This window comes from Macaca nemestrina, chromosome 15, assembly GCF_043159975.1.
Source record: "Macaca nemestrina isolate mMacNem1 chromosome 15, mMacNem.hap1, whole genome shotgun sequence".
Lineage (NCBI taxonomy): Eukaryota > Metazoa > Chordata > Mammalia > Primates > Cercopithecidae > Macaca > Macaca nemestrina.
Window position 1 is genome coordinate 35,358,328 of NC_092139.1, and position 21,513 is coordinate 35,379,840.

Sequence of the window (21,513 nt, forward strand, 5' to 3'; positions counted from 1 at the left end):
AACTCGGTGTTGTGCTGGGGCAGCCAAGAGAACCAATTGTTAATTTTCAGGAATTTTGCAATCTGGTTGTTCAACTGTTGATAGCTTGAAACTGTCTATGTGGGAAGTTATTACGCTGCAGAGATTGGCAAGCACTACAAATCAGCTTTTTGTTTTTCCCTTTCAGAAAGTCCATTGTTAAACATTTACTGTCTCACGTAAGTGGACATAAGCATTTCAAAGGCAGAATTGAATACAGGGCTTTAAAAAAGAGAGAATGAGAAATCAAGAAGGACTCCAGGATGTTGGACTGTGGCGGTGTATCTACGTGTTTCTACCCTGAGCAGCAGGGCTGGGAAGACTGCAGGTTGCTAGGAGAATGAGTGTCCCATCACAGAGAAAGCAGGGAGAGCTTCTTTCTTTCTTGGTGTGAGACAAAGAGGAAGGAGAATCATTTTTTCTTAAAATTGGGATGGGGGTTCGTTTGTATTCAGGAAGCAATAGTGAACCTGAACAAGGCTGGGAAGTTGGGGTAGGCAGGAATCCAGAAGGCAGAATAACGCTTGAGAGGCTAGAGAGAGTCTGTGGTTTATGGTCAGTCCCAAGGCGATGGATGCGAGGAGTCCTAATGTGATTAGATATGGCGTGTTTCTCATATTCCAGGGAGGTGTCATGAGTCACTCTCAGAGCCCCATCCTATGATCTCTGCTCAGCACCATGAATGAAGACCCTGCTCTGGAGCATCAAGGACTCTGCAAAGGAACAACAGGAGCCTGCGGGCAGGCAGATATCCTGGGAGGACAGGCATTTGGAGCTGAGTCTGGGGAAGCTTCTGCCCAGCTCCTTCTCTCAGGCTGAGCCCTTCAAGGAAGGAAGGAGGCAGTACAGACTGAGGGTCCCTCATGGCAGAGGAGGAGGGAAAGAGCTGTGGGAAACACATCCACATTTAGTCATCTGCTGGTTATTCAAGAAATGATTCCTGAGAGCCTGCTATGTCCTTAGTGCTGGTCTTCCTCCTGTGTTGCCTATCGTGGGTGGACAGGCAGCCCTGAGATAGAATTTCACCTGCTCAGCCCTCCTCGCAAGTCCTGACACCCTTTCCCTCATCCCTCCCACTCAGGCACTGAGAGCCTGAGAGCACTAAGAGCAGCCCACTTGAGGCATCTCAACATTACTCTACAGTGGGGATTCCTTAGACCTCATGGAGTACAGCATCAAATAATCAAGAGATGGCCTGCAAGGGACCACCCACAGAGTTGGCCCTCATTCAGCCCCTTCTCCCCACCTCCTCCATGGGCCCCTAGGGTGCTATGGACATCTTTGAACACCATTGCTGTAGCCCACCTCCTGCAGCATCCACACATTTCCTGGAGTTGGGATTCTCCTAGAGGCTTCCCTGAGACTTCTGAGGGTGCTGAGGAAGCCCCATCACCTTCTCCAAACTCCACTGAGCCTGAGGCTGTGTGGTATGTGGGGGGTCCTCCTGCTGGCCTGACCTTCTGGAGCAGCCCTTGGCCCACCCTCCCTCCTCTACACTTACAATCAGGCCTTCTGCTTCCAGTGGACGTAGGCAGCAGAGACACCAACCAGCAGCAGCACCTTGGAGCCCAGGAGGAGACCTAGGAGGAGTGGGGCAGTAGGAGCTGGCACCGGGTCTGGAAATCAGGAGACAGGAGGAGTCATGAGAGGGACCACTTGGGAGGCCATCCCAGGGGCCTCAACTGAGGCTACCTGAGCTGGTCAGTTCTCCAAATCAAGAGTTCAGAATGAGAAGGTTGGAGCAATTCTCTACACTTTAACAAGTGCAGTTTGGTGTTGCAGAGACAGGGGCTATCAATCAGGCTTGTGGAATTCAAACCCTGGCTCCCAGACCTGTTCACCACCCAGGTCCCCTCTCTGAGCCTCAATATCTTTATCTCTAAAAGGGACAGCAAATGGCTCCTACTTCATAGCACTGGTTAAAAGGAGAAAATGCCAGGATGACAGTACAGTATCTGACACAACTGCTGCTCCTTGGCCCCCTCCCACCTCCCTCCTCTTTCATCCAAGTGGTCATTTAGGCCAATAGCATGGCAAAGAGGAGTGAGACCTCTACTACGAGTTAGCAGATCTGAGTTAAATCTGAGTCACTTGCTAGCTGTCATTGTTCTAGGTATGAGATGCACCACCTGGGAATTTCAATGTCTTTGTCTGTAATATTTGCAAATTAGGATAAAGCCACGTTCCCACCCATGTTCAAGGGTTCTGGGGAGCCTTGATTGCTATATCACGTAGGAGGGAAATTAGACAACATCCATATAAATTAAAACACATACACCCTCTGACTTAGCAATGCCACTTCCAGTGGGCATCTTCCCCCGGAGAAGGATAACATATGTGCAGGGTCATCCACAGCAGAATTATTTCAAAAGCTCAAAGTTGGGAACCACTTACATATCCATCAACAGAAGACTACAAAATAGCACTTAATATTTCCATAAATTGACATATTCTGCAGCTGGTAAACAATGGAGCAGGTCTCTATGTCCTTATATGGAATCTCAATAAGAAATTATATGGCTTGCATTTGGGAGAGGTTTTCCAATCACCAACAGAGCACAGAGAATGAATGAGAGAGGCATTCTAAACCTTTGAATAACTATGAAAAGGAGAAATACTGGCTTCCTATTCAGTTCTGTTCAAAGAGCTTTCATGTAGCACCTACTATGCACCAGACTCTTCTATGGAGAGAGTGTCTAATGCCAGGACGGAACGAAGCCTGCCTGGAACAGGATGTGGGCTCTTGCCCCAATCCTAGCTGGCCCTGTGACCTTGGGCAAGGCCCCTGTCATTTCTTGGCTTCAGTCTCCTATCTGTAAAAGGGCATTGGGCTAAATGGTCTGAGGTCCTTCTTGCACTGACATTCCAGGATCCAGGAGCTAAACTGAGGATCCAGGGCCTCTGAAAGAAAACCCAAAATAAGCATTGTTGCTGCCTTAACTGAGGGACCCCTAAGTCATCCTTTTAGGGAACCTCTTCCCTTACTGAGCGACATTCTGAGATGGCCCAGCTCTGCTTGAAGCCTTTAGTGACTGTGTGAAGCAGTCCCTGAGTCACACAAGAGTTTCCTGGACAACCAACAACCATCCTGGATAGACCCATAAAGCTCTTGGCATCTCCTTTCACCAGGGCCATCAGATTAAACAGTGAATCTCTGTCCTTCAGGAATCTGCCCAGTGTGATGTTTCCGAAGATTAAATAAAGAAAAACCCAATTTACTCCCTCAGTGCTCTGGATGGATTTATCCTCATTAGAAGGGAACAGAATGTAAGCTTGGTGAGAACAGAGCTTGTGCCTTTTTTTTTTTTTTTTTTTACAGCTATTTGCTCCACCACGGTGGAGGCTCACACACAGTAGGTTCTCGGTGAATGCTTGTTGCGTAAAGAAGAGTCTCGGCCACGCTGAGGGGGAAAGTGCTCTGTGGACGCAGCAAGCAAGGTCTAGTCTTCTGCCTGGGAAAGTCACTCAAATCGTCAGTTCCCTTATCTATGGAAACATGGCTGGGCCAGATTAGAAGAGGCAAAGGCTGTGGTGCCAGGCAGACTAAGGTTTCAGACTTCCCCATCATTTACCAGCTGCCGAGCCTTGAGTGAATAGCATGATATCTCCAGGCCTCGATATACCTGATGTGTAGAAGAGGGTGGCATCAGATCGTGAAAGTGAGCACCCACTGCCACCCTTGATTGTTGCTGTCAGAGAGGACAGTGCTATTATTGACTTCTTGTCACAACTTAGGGGACGAAGGAGGCCCACACTGTACTCTCCACGCACAGACATCTGAGTCCCTGGTCCAGACTTCATCTCCACGTTGGCAGGAATTGCTCTTAGGAGCTTCACACAGTAGTAGGTGCCAGTGTCTTCGAGGGTGATGTTACTGATGTGGATGGAATAGTCTGTGCTGTTTCTCTTTCTCTGGTCTGAAATAGTTGTTACCCAGGGAGAGTGGCATCCTTTTGGACTGTAGATTAATTTCCGGCCTGGACCAGCTCCTCTGAACCACTGGACCGGTCCCACAGGGAGCAGGGAGGTCACGGTGCAGTTCAGAGTGGCCGTTTCTCCAGCTGCAACTGACACGAATGCCTCAGGCTAAATCACCTGCAGCTCCTCACCTGCCACTTCTAGAAAGTAACAGAGCCATCATTTATTCATCCTTACGTGACCTTGAATGTTTCCTCAAGTGTTTATCAATGAACTTCAATGACTGACTGGGTGCATACCAGGAGAAGGCCCTAAGCTCAGCACACTGTGTGTGTTATCCCATTTAACCCTCACAACAAGTCTGTAACATGAGACTGTATTACAAGTGAGGACGCTGAGACACAGAGAGGTTTAGTTTCATGGAAGAGCATGGGGTTGCTAACCTGAGTGGAGTGGAGCTCCTGAACCCCCTTTGCAAGTGTCATGCTTTGCCGAATATTTGTGCCTCCACTTTCTGGCCATAAAGAGTATTGCACTTTCTTTTTCCTTTTTTTTTTTTTTTTTTTTGAGATGGAGCTTAGCTCTTGTTGCCCAGGCTGGAGTGCAATGGCATGATCTCGGCTCACCCCAACTTCTGCCTCCCAGGTTCAGGGGATTCTCCTGCCTCAGCCTCCTGAGTAGCTGGGATTACAGGCATGTGGCACCATGCCCAGCTACTTTTGTATCTTTAGTAGAGATGGGGTTTCTCCATGTTGGTCAGGCTAGTCTCAAACTCCTGACCTCAGGTGATCTGCCCGCCTCGGCCTCCCAAAGTGCTGGGATTACAGGCGTGAGCCACCGTGCCTGGCTGCACTTTCTGAATCATTGCATTGGGTGGGGCCATGTGACTGCTTTAGGCCACTGAGTTGTGAGCAGAAGTGATGGGTATAATTTGTGGCTGTGCATTTAACTGCAAGAGCCTCTATGGATTAACTTCTCCCTTCCACAGAGACCTACAAGGCTCTGATGAGGTCAGCTCCATCAGCCTGGATGCCTGAATGACCATGAATTCTCCACATACACTGAACATGTTGCTTAACTAACAAACTCAACATTGTTTTAAGCCTCTGAGAATTTCTCACCCATAGTGTAATTACATTACCTTAGTTTCCTAATGTTGATGTGACAAATTATCAGAACTTCGCATCTGAAAACAAAAGAAATGTATCATCTTATAGTTCTGGAGGTCAGAAGTCTAAAATCATGTTATGGATAGAATCAAGGAGAAAAATATTCAAATATACAAAGATAGAGGATGACATGTTGGTGACCATTGCAGATAGGTAGGATGAAGAAGTCCAGAGATCTACTGTGCAATATGAGGACTAGAGTTAATAGGATTGTATTGAATTCAGTATTTTTGCTCAAACAGTCTATCTTAGATGCCCTACACACACACACACACACACACACACGATAACTATGTGAGAGGATGGATGTGTTCATTTGCTTGACTGTAATAACCATTATCCTATGTCTATGTATATGAAAGTACCATGTTTTACCCCTTAAATAAGAGGTGTCAGCAGAGCTGTGTGTATTCTGGAGGCTCTGTTCCTTGCCTTTTCAAATTCTAGAGGCTGCCACATTCCTTTTCTCATGGTTACATCTTCCCGTCACTCCAACCTCTTGCTTCCATTGTCATATGTCCTACAAAGACCCTTTTCATACACTGGGCCCATCCTGACACTAGACCAAGATGTTAAATCACTATCTTAAACATGCTCAAACAGCTAAAGAAAACAACAGACAAACAACTAAAGAAACATTGGAATATGATGCATTAATAAAATAAGAACAACAGCAAAGAAAAATTATAAAAATTAAACAAACAGAAACTTAAGAGTTAAACAGTCCAATAATTGAAAAATCCACCAGAGGTGTTCTCCAACTGGTGTGAGCAGTTAGAAGAGAGACTCAGAAAACTGGAATATGGAATAGTTGAAATTATTGTGACTGGGGAATAGAAAGAAAAAGGAATGGCCGGGCGCGGTGGCTCAAGCCTGTAATCCCAGCACTTTGGGAGGCCGAGATGGGCGGATCACGAGGTCAGGAGATCGAGACCATCCTGGCTAACACGGTGAAACCCCGTCTCTACTAAAAAAATACAAAAAACTAGCCGGGCGAGGTGGCGAGCGCCTGAAGTCCCAGCTACTCGGGAGGCTGAGGCAGGAGAATGGCGTGAACCCGGGAGGTGGAGCTTGCAGTGAGCTGAGATCCAGCCACTGCACTCCAGCCTGGGCAATAGAGCGAGACTCCGTCTCAAAAAAAAAAAAAAAAAAAAAAAAAAAAAAAAAAAAAAGAAAGAAAAAGGAATAAAGAAAAACAAGCAGAACCTGAGGACATTGTGGGACATTATCAAATGGATCAATATAAACACTGTTAGAGTTCTAGAAGAAGAAAAGAGCAAGTGAGAAAGGAACAGATTATTCAAAGACATAATACCCCAAAACCTTCTGAAACTTGATAAATACATGAATCCTCAAATTTCAGATGCGGAAGAAACTCAAGTTTAACTCAAGGAAAAACTCAGAAACCCACACTAAGACACATTATAATCCAACTGTTGAAAACTAAAGTCAGGGAAAGAACCCTGAAAGCAGCAACAGAAAATGGATTCCTCACATACAAGAGTTCCTCAATGAGATGATCCGCCGATTTCTTATCAGAAGCATTGGAAACCAGAAGACAGAGGAGTGGTACACTGAAAATACTGCAAGAGGAAAAATCTATCAACCAAGAATCTTATACCTGGGAAAACTATCCTCTAAACAGGGAGAAATTAAGATATTCTCAGATGAACAAAAACTAAGAGAGTTCACTACCATTAAACCTTACCTACAAGAAATGCTACAGGGAGTGGTTTCAGGTAGAAATAAAAGGATGCTACATGGCAACTCCAAGTTGTGTAAATAAAAATGTCCAGGCTGGGCACAGTGGCTCATGCCTATAATCCCAGCACTTTGGGAGGCCAGGGCAGGCAGATTACGAGGTCAGGAGATCAAGACCACCCTGGCCAACATGGTGAAACCCTGTTTCTACTAAAACTACAAAAGTTAACTGGGTGTGGTGGCATGTGCCTATAATCCCAGCTACTCGGGAGACTGAGGCAGGAGAATATCTTGAACCGGGGAATCGGAGGTTGCAGTGAGCTGAGATCGCACCACTGCACTCCAGTCTGGTGACAGATTGAGACTCTGTTTCAAAAAAAAATTAATTAATTAATAAATTTAAAAAGTCCTGCTACATGTAAATTTATTTTATTTTATTTTTTTATTTTTCCAGGATCATAGACAGAGGCTAACAAATCCTCCTTCAGGTTTATTTGTATAAATAGCACAGAAGGACCCCATCCCCATGAAGATGGCAGCCTGGAGGCGGGGGTGGGGGGTCGCACCAGTCCTTCTGTCCTCATGTTGGCAGACAGAGATATCTACTCTGTAGCCTTTGTAGTGGCCTGGGCACCTTTGGGAGCCTGAGCTGGAATTGAAGCTGGAGCTGCAGCCTGGGCCTTGGTTTGATCCTGGGCTTTGGCCTTTGGCTGGCACAGCTGAACCCCCTTGGCAGTGTGAGCACGAGCACGCTTCCCAAGCTTGGGGTGGGTAATGTAGGCAAGTCGATCAAGCTTGCCGCTGACACCTTTTGGGATCTTGGGCTTAATCTCTTTGGGCTTTACGAGGGCCTTGACAGCCTCGGCACGTGCACTCATGGCCTTGGCATTGTTGGCCTGCATCTTCTTTAGGCCCTTCTTGTTGTGCTTCTTGGCAAAGCTCATGTTCCTCAGGAACTTGGGGTCCACCCCCTTAAGAGATTCATATCTTTGTGACTGGGGTTTCTTGATACTATTTCTGTGCCATTTTCGGGACTGGTTGTGTGTGGTGTGGTTCTTGGACTTGGCTATGTCTGCACCTTAAGCCGCAGCTCCCAAAGCGCCTAGAACCGGAAGAGAGTAAATTTATTTTAATTCGTATTTTTCTGATGCTTCAACATCCCACAATCATGCTGTGAGTACTCTGCCCAGGTGACCATGTGCACCAGTGTGATAAGGCTGGTCCCTGGAACGAGTTCCCTTTCTTGCCCTCCCATATTGTGACCTAGTCCCATAAAAAGACACCAGTAAATCCCATCATGCTCTTTGCTTGTACCCTGTACTCTGACTTCCAGTAAAGGCCCTTGCTGAGGAATTCTTTCTCTCTTGCTTCCCTATCTGCTTGATTGAGCCTGCTTCCTTGGAGCTCTTCTCATATGTCTTTCTACCTGGCATGCCCTACTTCCCTCTCTAGGACCAGTGAGTAAAATAAATCATACTCCATATGCCTTTCCAAGTGAAATCTTCATGGCCATCTTAGAGTGCTTCGTAAAGACCCAAAAGCCTGACTTTACCATTTTCAATACTAACGGCAATGAAAATGGGATCATTCTAAACTGGGGTGGAAAGTTCCTAGGAGATGCTCTTTAACTATTCATGGCTTACTAATTTGCTACTCTGATTGGTTCCACAACTTGAGAAGGCTTTTTACATTGATGGCTTTCTTGTGCTGTGCTATGTGCAGCTTTGTGTTACCTTTTGGAGTTCTGCCAAGACTCTCCATCCTGAAGTGAGGATCCTGCTTAAATATCAATAATGACATCTACATTTCTTCAAGAGCACGGGATGACATAACACTGATAACAGCCCCTTCAAAGGAGATTCATGTGATATGCATATTAACATCACATTATTCAGCATCTCTAAGTTGTTTTGCAGTGCCAGTGACAACATATTCTTCTTTTACAAAGTTTATTTACAAATTAAAATCAATAGGCACCCCTGTTAGTGCCTATAAGCAAAGAAACAAAAATACCTCTTCTCTGTGGAGACTTCAGCAATTTCTTTCTTGCTTTTTGGAGTTTCTAGACCATTCATTATGGCCATACATCCAGGGCCTTTCATGTGAAAACAATGCCCCTCTCACCCTTGTGCTATACTCCATTAAAACAACAAATGTCTGGCTACCTACTGGGATCTACTATCCTGGAGTCCAGATCTAGGAACAATACTCTCCTGTTGCAATCATGAACCATAGATTGCCCCACATGCAAGGCTCTGCTCATCTGAAATGGGGCCCACTGGAAACTAAACTTTCACTGAAACGCAAAATTACAATTTCCATCAGGTGCAGTTGCATACCATTTTGTTGACTGTTGGTCTTATAATTTGTTGATGCAACAATTCTTAACCAAATATTAGCAAACTGAATTTAACAGCACATTAGAAGGATTCTACACCATGACTAAGTGGAATTTATTCCTAGAATACAAAGATGTTTCAATATGCAAATGATAATGTAATATACCATATTTACACAATGAAGAGAAAAATACACGATTATCTCATTTGATGTAGAAAAGCATTTTACAAATTTGAACATCTTTTTATGAGAAAAATAATAAAAGGAATATATGGACATTTCTACAACATGATAAAATCATATACTCATATTACACTATTTATCTACTTATCATGTGTATTGTTTATTGTCATTTCTCCAGTAGAATATAAGCTCCAAAAGGTCAACTACTTTTGCTCTTTTATTCACCAAGGCACACCATGTTCTATGTCAGGTCCTGGCATATAGTAGCTATCCAATATATATGTGTATAAGGTGTGAATTACTCATTAAGACACTTCCCTGGGATACTAAAACCTATTTTCAGTGGACTGCATCTGTGATATTTGCTAGAAACTGAGTTTCCCATGTAGATGACTTAGTTTAAAAAACATTCATTTGCATACACAAAGAAAGCAGAAGAGCCCAGGAGGAGAAAACCACAAACCCTCATCCCCACACCACACCTCCCTCATTCCCATGAGCAGCAGCTGCAGAAATGTCATGGCATAGAATCAAGGCCACAGGCATTTGACAAGAGCAACAGTGAAACCTGTGATCTCTAGAGTCAGAGTGCCTGAGTTCAAATCATAGCTCTACCAGTTACCAATGAGCATCCTCACAGCTCTTTGTGCTTCTGTTTTCTTATCTGTGAGTGGTGGGAGGATCAGGTTAAGGGGAATATCTATTTTGGGCATAATGACCATCTGAAGTAACAGCTGTAAGGCATTTCCAACAGTGTCTGGCACATGGTGAGTATTCAAAAATTGCGAATTGTTACTTTTTAGATTTTCTAAGTCACGGAGTCTTCAATCAACATTACATGATAAGCATATGGATATAGCTATTGATATGACTATAGATGTAGATAACATAGACAGAGCTCTCTGTTTTATCCCTTTCTTTCTCCCTCATTCCTACCCTTCAAGAAAGAGGGAACTCTAAGACAGTAATGCACAGAAGTTCTGCTTTGAGATAAAACTCATTTTACCAAGAGAGAAGTTTGCTTAAAGGAATTGCTTATCTTAACACATTGGGAGAGTTTCAGTGGTAATATCAGAGAGTAGAAAAGGGAAGAGAGTGACTGGGCAACAGGGAAAACTGAATATCTCTTCAACGTGCATTTCATGTAGACTAAAAAATGAGTGGAAGAGATGTAAGGAAAGTCTTTTTAAAATCCTGTGTGTTTCAGCATGATCAAGTGAGATTTTTCTCAGGAATACAAGGATGCTTCAAGACACATAAACCTATAAATGCAATACACTACGTCAGCAGAATGAAGGACAAAAACCATAGGACCATATTGACAGCGACAAAAAAAAAAGCATATGACAAAATTTAACATTTTTTAATTATAAAAATGCTCAAAAAAGTAGATGTAAAATGAATGTTCCTCAATACAATGAAATCCATATATGACAAATCCACAGCTAACATGATATCCAGTGAAAAAAGTCCAGGCAGGGGGAGATGGCTTTAACCCCAACCAGCGCAGGAACCGACTTGGGGAGGCCTGTGGAATATAAAAGTAGGAGCAAAGGCGGGAAGACCCGTGCATGCACTTCCAGATCCCCGTGTGGACCGATGGAAGCCATTCCCTACTGTTCCACACAGGGGACTCTGCGAAGGACAGCCGAAAAGTTCAAGCAGTTGGTTTCAGGTTGAAGGAAGCCCCCAAGGGAGTTTCACAATAGAACCTCGGTTGGGGATGAACTCCCTTAGCCAAGACCAGGGCAGGGGAGAGTGAAAAGTTGGCTGCAACCCCGAGTGCAGGAGCCAGGCACCCAGCTTTGCAGTGGATGGGGAGGGGCGTGATCTGAAAGCGGCAGCTGTTATCTTCACTGGGGCAATTGGAATTTGAGTGCAGGCTGACTGGTACTTAGCTCACTGCTGCCAGTGTAACACTGTGGGAGTGGATCTGCCTCGCCAAGTGCGTGGGAACTGTGCGTGGGCTTACTGCTGCCTGCTCCTCACCATTCCATGTGCAAACCCTTCTGTGCAGCACAGGCAGCAATACTCCCTTCTGGAAGGTGAACCCAGTGACCTGAGACCTGCTCCCATCCCCCAACACCCACAGGGGCTGCTGTGTGCCCTGCCAGCAAAGACTCAGAGTGCAAACCCCCTGACCCAGCTCCCACCTGGCTTTGCTCTGCCACTTGCCCTGGTAGCTTCACACAAAGGACAGAAACTCTTAAGAACTATATGCCTCTCTCCATTGCCTGAGAAACCAGAGTACCCCCACTAGGCAACATAAGGCAAGCGAAAATCCTACTGCAACTACTGCAGCTGGTGCTGTTTTGCAAGCGTCACCTCCTGGCTGGAAGCCAACCAACACAGTCCATGATAGCATCTCCTGGTGGAATCACACTGCACCCAAGGAAAAGACAACTGTATAATCTCAGCTATCACTACTGCCTGCACCACTCTGGCTAACCAGGAGGTCCTGAGTCTGTCCACATGATCAGATCATTCCACTCTAACTGGTATTCAAGAAAGTGAGCACACTAAGGCTATCAATAAACAAGGAATCTCACAGAGTCTACATCACTCACCTGCTACCCCCATTTGAGCTAGTGCTGCTACCCATGGCTGGGAGACTTGAGGACAGGTCACATCACCAGATCCCTTGCAGACACTCTCCAACATGAGCTTGGAGTTTGGCAACTTCACTGGATGGCTAGACCCAGAGGAACAATAACACTCACAGCAGCCTGGTTCCCAGGGATCCCCACTCCTAGGAGAAGGGGGAGTGCACCACATCAAGGGAACATCCTGTGAGACAAAAGAATCCAGACAACAGGCCTTGAGGATCAGATATTTCCATTGGTGGGAAGTTTAGCAGAGGCACAATTGCAGTGCTGGACTCAACAGGGTAAGTCTTCAGCTGTAGCCCAACAGTCAGACAGCCTTGGTGCACATGAAGGGCCTTGAATAAGGAAATGTATTTTCTCCCTTTTTCACCATCACAGGCTCTGTTGGGGCTTCTCTCATGGGAGCTAAGTGTGGGTGCAACTATAGACACCCTTTCTGGAACACGTCAGGATGATGGCATCCTCACAGGAGAAGCATCCTCCAGGTGCCAGCTTGCACAAGAGACAGAGTCACAATTCCTCTCTACTTGAACATCAACATTCCTACCCATGAAAAGAGGTGCCTGTCTGATCTGAATGCTGGAGTACTGGGACAAGAGTGTGTCTGAGAGGTGAATAAATTTCCTGCTGACCTGGCAGGGGAGCTAAGGTGGCTTCAATCCTTCCCTCTGATAAGATCTCAGTGCAACTCACTGAGAGCTCCTCCAAGAACCTCTGTCAAAGCTGGGACTTCTGCCCACCACTGGGTATTGCATTTATCCACCTGCTGGAGTCACAACTAGTTCCTACCCAAGGACACCTCCCCTACTGGCCCCTACTACAACTAGCATGTGTGAAAGCCATTATACAAAGACTTTATAACCAAGGAACTCTTACAGTCTTCATCCCTGGAAGCACCAAGAACCAAATTAGGCTGTAACTAACTATAAGTATTAAAGTCTCATCCTTAAGGGGAAAAAGAAATTAAAACAAACAACAAATACAGTCAAATCAAAGATAAATTCAAGAATAGTTAGAAGAAATAGCCTACTCAAATGAGAAGGAACCAGAATATAAACTCCGGTAATATGACAAAATATGGTTCCATAACAGCCCCAAAGGATCACACTAGCTCTACAGCAATGGATGCAAACTGAGATGAAATATTTGAAAATGCTAGATAAGGAATTATTAAGCTACTGAAGGAGATATCAGAGAAAGGTGAAAACCATCATAAATTTTTTTTGAAGTTTAGGATATGAATGAAAAATTTTCTAGACAGATAGATATCATCAAGAAAAACCAATTTGAATTTCTGGAAATGAAAGACACACTTAGGGAATTACAAAATGCAGTAGAAAATTTTAACAAAACACTAAAACAAGTAAAAGAAAGAATTTCAGAGCTTGGAGATAAGGCTTTTGAATTAATTATATTAGGCAAATTTTTTTTTAAAAAAGGATCAAAAGAAATGAACAAAGTCTCCAAGAAATACAGCATTATGTAAAATGACCAAGCATAAGAATAATTGATGTTCCTGAGGGAGAAAAGAAAATAACAAGTGTGGAAAATATATTTGAGGGAATAATTGAGGAAAATATCCCTGGCCTGGCTAGAGCTCTAGATAGCCAAATCCAAGAAGCTCAAAGAACTCCTGGGAAATACATTGCAAAAACATCTTCACCAAGGCATATAGTTATCAGGCTATCCAAAGTCAACATGAAGGAAAGAATTCTAAGAGCAGTAAGACAAAAGTATCAGGAAACCTACAAAGGAAAACCTATCAAACTAACAGCAGACTTCTCAGCAGACACCTTACAAGCTAGAAGGGATTGGGGACTTCTCTTCAACCCCCTAAACAGAACAATTTTCAGCCAAGAATTTTGTACCCTGCAAAACTAAGTTTAATAAATAAAGAAGAAATGAAGTAATTTTTAGACAAACAAATGTTGAGGGAATTTGTTACTACCATACCAGCACTATAATAAATGCTCAAAGGTGTTCTAAACCTAGAAACAAAAATCCAATATGCACCAAAACAGAATCTCTTGGAAGCTTAAAACTCACAGGGCCTACAAAACAATAACACAATGAAAAAAAAAAAACTAGGTAACATTTAACATGATGAAGAGAACAGTACCTCACTTCTCAATATTAATGTTGAATGTAAATGGCCTAAATGCTCCACTTAAAAGATACAGAATGGCAGAATGGATAAAAAAATCACAATCCAAATATCTTCTGTCTTTAAGAGACTCACCTAACAGAAAGATTCATATAAACTCAAGGTAACATGGTGGAAAAAGATATTTCACACAAATGGAAGCCAAAAGCCAGCAGGAGTAGCTATTCTTATTTCAGACAAAATAGGCTTCAAAGCAACAACAGTATAAAAGGACAAAAATGGTCACTATGTAATTATAAAAGGATCAATCCAACAAGAAGATATTACAATCCTAAATTTCTAAGCACCTAACACTGGAGCTCCCAGATCCATAAAACCATTACTAATAGACCTAAGAAATGAGACAGACAGCAACACAATAATAGTAGAAGACTTTAATATACCACTGACGGCACTGGGCAGACCATCAAGACAGAAAGTCAACAGAGAAATAATGGACTTAAATTACACCCTAGAACGAAGGGACTTAACATATATTTACAGAACATTCTACCCCCAAATTGCAGAATATATATTCATCTCATCAGCACAAAATAGACCATATGTTAAGTCACAAAACAAGTCTCAATAAATTTTTAAAAATCAAATCGTATCAAGTATCCTCTCAGACTACAGTGGAATAAAACTGGAAATTAAGTCGAAAAGAAACACTCCAAACTACACAAATACATAGAAATTAAATAATCCGCTCCTGAATGACAACTGGGTTAAAAATGAAATCAAGATGGAAATCAAAAAATCATTTGAATTGAATGATAATAATGACACAAGTTATCAAAACCTCTGGGAAACAGCAAAAGCAGTGTTAAAAGGAAAGTTTACAGCACTAAATGCCTACAACGCAAAGTTTGACAGAGCACAAATTGACAACCTAATATCATGCCTCAAGGTACTAAAGAAACAAGACCAAACTAAACCCAAAGCTAGAAGAAGGAAAGAAATAGCAAAGCTCAGAGCAGAACTAAATGAAATTCAGACAACAATAACAACAACAAAATACAAAAGATCATTGAAACAAGTAGCTGGTTCTTTGAAAAAATAAACAGAGAGACCATTAACTGGATTAACCAAGAAGAGAGAGGATGCAAATGAGCTCAATTAGAAATGAAACTGGAGACATTATTACCGACACCACAGAAATACAAAAGATCATTTCAGACTACTATAAACACCTTTATGCACATAAACTAGAAAACCTAGAGGAAATGGATGAATTCCTGGAAAGATACAACCCTCCTATATTAAATCAGGAAGAAATAGAAATTCTGAACAGACCAATAACAAGTAGTGAGATTGAATAGATAACCAAAAAAATGGCAAACAAAAAAAAAGTCCAGGACCAGATGGATTCACAGCTGAATTCTATCAGACATTCAAAGAAGAATTGGTATCAATTCTACTGAAAGTATTTCAAAAGATAGAGAAAGAGGGACTCCTCCCTAAATCATTCTATGAAGCCAGTATCACCCTATTATCAAAACCAGAAAAGGACATAACAAAAAAAGAAAACACAGACCAATTTCTCTGATGAACATAGATGCAAAAATCCTTAACAAAATACTAGCTAACCAAATTCAACAGCACAACAAAAAGGTATTTCATCATGATCAAGTGGATTTCAACCCAGGGATGCAGGGATAGTTTAACATACATGAGTCAATAAATGCGATACATCACATAAACAGAATTAAAAGCAAAAACCATATGATCATCTCAACAGATGCAGAAGAAGCATTTGACAAAATCCAGCATTCCTTTATGATAAAAGCTCCCAACAAACTAAGCATAGGAGGGTCTTACCTCAAAATAATAAAAGCCATATATGACAAACCTATGCCAATATCCTACTGAATGGGAAAAAGTTGAAAGCATTCCCCCAAGAACAGAACAAGACAGGGATGCCCACTTTCACTACTTCTATTCAACATAGTTCTAGATATCCTAGCCACAGCAATTAGGCAAGAGAAAGATAAAAGGTAAAGGGCATTCAAATGGGAAAAGAGGAAGTCAAACTATTGCTGTTTGCAGATGATATGATTGTATACCTAGAAAATCATAAAGACTTCTCAGAAAGACTCCTAGATTTGATAAACGAATTCAATAAAGTCTCAGGTTACAAAATCAACGTACACAACTCAGGAGCACTGCTGTACACCAACAACCACCAAACTGAGAATCAAATGAAGAACTCAGTCCCAAACAACTGCAAAATAAAATACCTAGGAAAACAAACAACAGCTGCAAAATAAATAAAATACATAGGAATGTACTTAATCAAGAAGGTGAAAAATCTTTACAAGAAGAACTACAAAACACTGCTGAAAGATATCATAGGTGACACAAACAAATGGAAACTCATCCCGTGCTCATGGATTGGAAGAATCAATATTAAGAAAATGACCATACTGCCCAAAGCAATCTGCAGATTCATTGCAATTCCCATAAAAATGCTAGCAACATTTTTCACGGAATTAGAAAAAACAATCCTAAAATTCACATGGAACAACAACAACAAAAAGCACCCGCATAGCCAAAGCAATATTAAGCAAAAAGAACAAATCTGAAGGCATCACATTACCAGACCTCAAATTATACAAGGCTATAGTTACCAAAATAACATGGGACTAGTATAAAAGTAGGCACATAGACCAATGGAACAGAATAAAGAACCAAGTAATAGAGCCCAATACATGCAGCCAATTGATCTTCAACAAAACATGCAAACATATAAGCTGGGGAATGAACACCCTATTTAATAAGTGGTGCAGGGAAAACTGGCAAGCTACATGTAGAAGAATGAAACTGGATTCCTATCTCTCACTTCATACAAAAATCAATTCAAGATGAATCAACGAGTTAAATATAAACCTGGAACTATAAAAATTCTGGAAGACAAGGTTGGAAAACCTCTTCTAGGCATCAGCCTCATTAAAAAATTCATGATTAAGACCCCAAAAGCAAATTCAACAAAAACAAAAATGAATAAATGGGACCTAATTAAAAAGCTTCTGAAGAGCAAAATAAGTAATCAGCAGAGTAAACAAACAGCACGTAGAGTTGGAGAAAATATTCCCAAGTCGAGTTACAATTGACTGGTAAGGATACCAAGGCCCACGACGGCAGAGTGCTTTGTCCCAGATCACAGAGCTGGGAAATGGCAGAGCTAAGATGTGGCACAAGTGGTGGGGCTCCAACCCATGCTCTCCTAACCACTGTGCTACTGACACTCAGTAATAACCCTAACACCACCACCATCCAGAACTCTGTGCACATCCTCTCCAATCCCCACAGAGTCCATAATGGTGGCCATGATCATCACCATTTTACAAATGGGAAAACTGAGGACTCGAGGGTAGCCAAGACTTTACCAAGATCACACAACCTTGGGAAAACAACCCCATCATTTACTGAAGTCTATTCTCTCCCCAGGCTTGCTGTATCCTCTTAACATCTTGGAATGGTTGGTATAATTACACCCTACATATGAAGAAACAGCCACAGCAAAGGGAACTGGGTTGCTTGAGATCACACAGCCTTGAAATAACACAAGATTTGGCCTACAATATGCTAGGTGATTTACAGAGAGAACCTTAAGTCCTTTCTACTCTCCTAAAGGAGTCCAAGATTGTCATGATTTTACATATGAGAAAACTGAGGCTAAGAGAAACGAAGGCATTGTCTCCTCATCCCCCATGCGTGACTTGGGCATTTCCTGTTTTGCCAAGCTTTCCTGTTCATCAAAGAGTAAGCACTAGAACTTCAACATCCCCAACACTGACTGCCACCTCCCTTGTCCCTTTGAGATTCTTGGCTTCATGCAATTCAAGGGAGAAGCCTCCCTCCTGGCTGCCCAGGGCTGGTTACTGTGTAGTTCTCCCCCTGGGCTCCCTATGGTTACTCTGTAGCCATAAACAGAAGACCTTGGGTTCCTAACAGCCCAAGAAGAGAATGTAAACTCTAGTTCACACGGAACACAAGAACTCTAAGAAATGTCTCGTTCCCACATCCTTAGTCTTCAGTGCCATGAGTGGGTGGGCACGTTGTAACTGCCCAAGGGGTTCACCTTGCCCACTGCCTAGACAGAATCGATTTATTAAGACCAGGGAACTGCTTGAAAGAGTAATTCACGCAATGCTGGCTGTGCAGGAGACCAGAGCTTTAGTATTATCCAAATCAGTCTCTCCGAGCATTCGGGGAGCAGAGTTTTTAAGGATAAGTTGGTGGGTAAGGAGAAAGCAGTGAGCCGGGAGTTCTGATTGGTCAGAGATGAAATCATAGGGAGTCAAAACTGTCTTCTTGAGCTGAGTCAGTTCCTGGGTGGGGGGCCATAAGATCAGATGAGCCAGTTCTTTTTTTTTTTTAATCTGGGTGGTGCTACTGATCCATCAAGTTCAGGGTCTGCCAAATATCTCAAGCACTGATCTTAGGAGCAGTTTAGGGAGGGTCAGAATCTTGTAGCCTCCAGTTGCATGACTCCTAAACCGTAATTTCTCATCTTGTTGCTAATGTTGGTCCTACAAAGGCATTCTGGTCTCCAGGTAAGAAGGTCTGCTTGGGAAAGGGCTGTTACCACCTTTGTTTAAACTAAGTTTCTCCCAAAGTTAGTTCAGCCTATGTCCAGGAATGAACAAGGACAGCTTGGAGGTTAGAAGCAAGATGGAGTCAGTTGAGTTAGATCTCTTTCACTGTCTCTCATAATTTTGCAAAGGTGGTTTCAATGTGGTCTGCTGAAAAGCAGGAGGCTAGACTCAGCTCCATGGATGCTGCTCAATGAAGGAGAAACAGCACATGTAAGAAGAGTCCTAAATGCTAAGACATATCTTTTAGGACAGGTTCAATGTAAGATATAATGCCTGCAGGATCTTTCTGATGGGGGTTGTCAAGCCAGCCTCTCCTACCCATACAAGAAGAAGGCTTTTTCTTTTTAATGTTTATTGATATAGAACAGAACAACACAACAGTTTAGAACGAGAAGGTTGAAGCATTTCCCTACACTTCAGCAAGCACAACTGGGTGTTGCAGAGAGAAGGGCTGTGTGTCAGGCTCCTGGGGGTCAAACCTTGGCTCCTCTACCTGCTCACAAGTCAGATCCCCTCTCTAAACCTGTGTCCTCATCTATAAATGAGGCAGCAAATGATCCCTCTCTCATAGCACTGGTTATAAGGAGAAAATGCCAGATGAAGACACAGCATCTGGGACAGCTGCCACTCTTTGATCCCCTCCTCACTTTTCTCCAATCTCATCCAGGGCATCGTTTAGGTTAATGGCTTGGAAAAGAGGAATGAGCACTCTACTAGGAGTCAGCACATCTGAGTTACTCCTGAGCCTTGATAAGGGTGCTTACCTAGGCACAATATGAACCATCAGGGAACTTCAGTGTCTTTGTAATATCTGCAAAATCAGGGTAAAACCACCTTCCCTACCTATGTTCAAGGGATGCGGGGCGGGGGGGTGCTGATTATTACGACATCAAGAAGAACACATTAGCAATAGCTACACACCTTAAAACACACATACCCTCTGACCTAGCAATGCCACTTCCAGTGGGTGTCTTCCACTTGAGCAGGATGATGCATGTACAAGGCCACCCACTGCAGCGTTGTTTTAGTAGCCCAAGGTTGGGAACAACTTACATATCCATTAACAGAAGACTGTAAAATGAAGTTTGATAGCTCCATAAGTTGGAGTACTCTACAGGTATTAAACAGTAGAGCAGCTGTCTATGTCCTGATATAGAATCTTTATATAAAATGAAATGGGTCAGGTGCATTGCCTCATACCTGTAATCTCAGCACTTTGGGAGGCCCAGGTGGGTGGATCACCTGAGGTCAGGAGTTCGTGACCAGCCTGGCCAACATGGTGAAACCTTGTCTCTACTAAAAATACAAATAATAGCCAGATGCAGTGACAGGCACCTGTAGTCCCAGCAACTCAGGAGGCTGAGGCAGGAGAATCACTTGAATCCGGGAGGTAGAGGTTGCAGTGAGCCGAAATGGTGCCACTGCACTGCAGCCTCAGTGACAGAAGGAGATCCATCTCAAAATAAAAATAAAATAAAATAAAATGCTTACTGTTTTCCAGTCAGGCTCAGGGTCTGGATGCCAGGGGTATTCTGAACCTTGGGAAGGTGATGAAAAGGCGAAGTGCTGGCTTCCTCTCAGTGGTTCTGTTCAAGGAACATTTATTTAGCACCTAGGATGCACCAGGCTCTTCTATGGAGATGATGTCTAACACCAGGGCAAGAAGAATCTGCCTGGAATCAGATCAGAGCTCTAATTTGGATCCCATCACTAACTGGCCCTGTGATTGTGGGCAAGACCCATGTCACCTCCTGGCCTCAGGCTCTCATCTGTCAACAGGGGGTTAGGCTGACTGGTCTGAAGATCCCTCCTGTGCTAACATCCCAGGATCAGGAGTTAGACTGTGAATCTGTATCTTTGGCAGGAAACTCAAAGTGAGCATCTTTGCTAACTCCGCTGGGGAACCTCTAAGTCACTCACATGGGGGGCCTCTTTCCCAGAGTGAGGGATATTCTGAGATGATCCAGCTCTGACTGGAGCCTACAGTACCTGTGTAACTCAATCCCTGAATCACACAAGAGTTTCTCTAACAGACCCACAAACACCAAAGCACCAAAGCTCGTGGCATCTATGCCCACCAGGGCCATCAGATTAAACAATGAATCTGTGCCTCTCAGGAATCTTCCCAATGTGATGTTTTTTGAAGATTAAACTAAGAAAAACACAATTCCCCTCCCACCCTTAATAAATTCCTTCTCATTGGAAGGAAAGAGAGGGTAAGGTTTGTGAGAGAAGAGTTTTTCCCTGTTTTGTTCATCGCAGCTTGCACAGCAACGAGGGCAGAGCCTGGCACATAGTAGGTTTTCAGTGAGTACCAGTTACATTAAAAGGAGACTTGGCCACCCAGAGGGGGGAAATGCTCTTTGGAGGCAGAAGGCAAGGTCTGGCCTTGTGCCTTGGCAAGTCACTCAATCTTTCGGTTCCCTCATCTATGGAAGCCAAAGACTGGGTCAGATGAGAAGAGACAAGTTGTGCAGAAGGCACACAAATGTTGCAGACTTTACCCACCATTTTCAGGCCATGGGTGCCTGGGTGAATAGTATGATGCTTCAGGCCTTAACTTAACTGATCTGTAGAAGGGTGTGACATCAGATCATGAAAATGAGCACCCACCACCACACCCGATTGTTGCTCAATGGATGGAAGGTGTTACTATTGACTTATTGTCACACACTGGGGGATGAAGGAGGCCCACACTGTACTCACCATGCATAGACAGCTCAGTGCCTGATGCAGACTTCAACTCTACGTCACACAGTAGTAGGTGCCAGCGTTGGCTTTTGCGATGCTAGTGATGCACATGGAAAAGTCTGTATTGTTTCCCTTCGTGATGT

At 43.3% G+C, this 21,513-nt stretch overlaps 1 pseudogene; it reads right to left on the bottom strand.

The window, feature by feature from the left end:
* Positions 1–21,513, bottom strand: part of LOC105481635 (signal-regulatory protein beta-1-like) — a 56,041-nt pseudogene that overhangs the window by 34,273 nt on the left and 255 nt on the right.